The following is a 2586-nucleotide window of genomic DNA, read 5'->3' as shown; positions in this document are numbered from 1 at the left end:
CCCACACCGGGGGAAACGCCACATGAGAGCCGAATCATAGAATCACAGAATCGTTTAGGTTGGAAAAGACCTTTAAGATCACCAAGTCCAACCGTTAACCTAACCCTGCCATCCCACCACGCCCCTCAGCCTCCTCTTCTCCAGGCTAAACAACCCCAGTTCCCTCAGCCGCTCCTCAGAAGACTTGTGCTCCAGACCCCTCACCAGCTTTGTTGCCCTTCTTTGGACATGCTCCAGCACCTCAGTGTCCTTTTTGTAGTGAGAGGCCCAAAACTGAACACAGTGTTCGAGGTGCGGCCTCACCAGCACCGAGTACAGGGGCACGGTCACTTCCCTACTCCTGCTGGCCACACCATTCCTGATACAAGCCGAAGCAGAGGCTGCTGGCACCATGAGCACACCAGCCAGGGGGTGGACATCCCTCTGCCTGGGACTGCCCGTGGCACTGCTCTCCACAGCAGCTGCAGTTGGAAGAGGGTTTTTCCCACCCTTCTCTTTCTTCTCCTCCTCCTCCAGGTAGCATCTGAGGACATTTTGATTATTGCATCATGATGCTTCCAGGTAGAGAAAATAAATGCCAAAATTCTCCTTTAAAAAGAGTTTAAAGGTTCACCTGGTAGCACTGCCCAAAGCTGTGACCTAAATGGGATAGAATGAAGTAAATTTTAACTTTTGCATTGTGCGATTTCAACTTTTGTGCCTTGGCAGTGGGAGAGGGGGAGAGTGTACCTGATGATACATAGTAAGAAGAAAGAACTGTTAAATCCTTGTCAGAGATGTGCTCAACAGATAGAACATGCACATTCAGTCTAGGCTGAAGAGAATAACGTTTATTTCTCCGTACCATGCTCCACTTACCCTAAGGACCACTGCCCTACTTAATGCTCTGAGGCATGGCAGGCAGCCTCTTGATCTAACAAATGCAATGTAGTTCACAAGTGTGAGTTGGGTCAAGATGAACAAATGAAAGAATGAGAGAGTGCAGGAGAACGAATGAAAGAGCCAGGAGCCTGACCTTGGAGCAATAATAACACAGCAATAAACCTGGCCATTATTTCCAGCCTGTGTCAGGAGCAGTGGGAGGCCTCGGATAAAATAGCTCGATCTGTACTTGGATGATGCTGAGCAGAACAGCGTTTCAAGCTATTGTGCTGAAGGAGAGCCTGCAGTGGAGAAGGTGTCTGAGGGTATAGGACTTCGCTATACTTTTCATTGTAAGCATAGGTAAGTCCTCAGCCCATAGCTAAGTATAGCTATAAGGCCAGAGAGAATACATCTCAAAAGGTACCCGTTGAAATGAATGATTGCCCACACCGCACAGGCATGTGTCAAAATGAAACAACACTACCCCTGCAGCAAAATAATCCTATATTGCACAACAGAAATATATATATATATATATTTGACTTAACATTTCTGCTCTGGTGTTCTCATTTTACTACATGTATGAGCTATTTTAATCCACTGCACCCTAAAGAAAGATTGTTGGTTGTGAAAAATTGGGTAATTTATTTGCAGTTTAAATTGTATAATTACTTCTGCTTCACTTTGATATTAAGCGCTCATTTTAAAAGGAACATGAAGCTTTATAAAAAGCAGGGCTGATGAGTAGCTAAATGTAACACCAGATGAAAAGAAATACACCTATAGAAATGTTATACGTTAGGGAAGATAGATAGACTTTGCTTTCTAGCTTTATATTTTTATATTATAATAATGGATACCATAGAAGGACCCTTTCTCATGTTCAAATTTTATTGCACTGACATCAGGGGGACTAGTCATGTATCCAGAGGTAGGCAAGTGGTTAAGGGCTTTGTAGAACTGGGGCTTAAATTCAACCACCAAATAGATCAGTTTGACTTCATGGAGCCCCTCATATTAAACATTAGAAATGTTGCATTGAAGTTTCCCATTTTTTAAAATGACAAAACTCTAAAACAAAGAGCAAGACCACCTCATTACTTGATAGAATTAAAACAATTAGTGAAACCATGTCCATTTTCATGCACACACAGAGACCGAAAAGCTGTTGTTTTCCTCAAGGATGCATAGGAATACATACACATAGGTAGAATTGTGCCAGGCCATTGTGGGTCTGGAGATGCTTGCAGAAATGTGTACATGTTCTTGCTCATAAGAGGGGCTAGATGTGGTTCCATGCCAAAGTAAATCCCCCAGCAGCTGAAGGACTCTTCTAGCTGGTAGTGATGCCATGCATCACAGCTGCTTCCTTCTCTGCACAGAACTGGCATTGCTTTTAACAAATCAGTCTTTACCTGACAGGTCAGTATGGAGGGAGAAGCTGTGGCTTCAGTGTTCTGTTAGTTCTGGATCCTTTTTCTGGTGGTTTTTTTTTTTGATAAAGAACATAAAGAATTGGAGCTTTTGGTTGCTCAGTGAAGCAGGACTGTCCAAGTTAGCTCAGGTAAATTTGTAGCCAGCCATTAAGAACTTTCTTTTCACATTTGTTATACTGGGATTGGCAGCAAGAGAGTGTCAGGATGAACTCTGAAATCATAGAATAACAGACCTTGCAGCTATAGGGCTGGATGGCCATTCTCCAAGCAAACAAAAGAAGGAAAG

General features: G+C 43.3%; 1 protein-coding gene across 1 annotated transcript in view; it reads right to left on the bottom strand.

Annotated features, from left to right (window-relative positions):
• Positions 1-2586, bottom strand: part of LHFPL6 (LHFPL tetraspan subfamily member 6) — a 144844-nt gene that overhangs the window by 353 nt on the left and 141905 nt on the right. The window lies entirely within an intron of this gene.

Source organism: Egretta garzetta, unplaced genomic scaffold, assembly GCF_000687185.1.
Source record: "Egretta garzetta isolate BGI_Z169 unplaced genomic scaffold, ASM68718v1 scaffold377, whole genome shotgun sequence".
NCBI lineage: Eukaryota > Metazoa > Chordata > Aves > Pelecaniformes > Ardeidae > Egretta > Egretta garzetta.
Note: the sequence above shows the minus strand (reverse complement) of the source record. Positions and strands in the feature narration are given on the sequence as shown.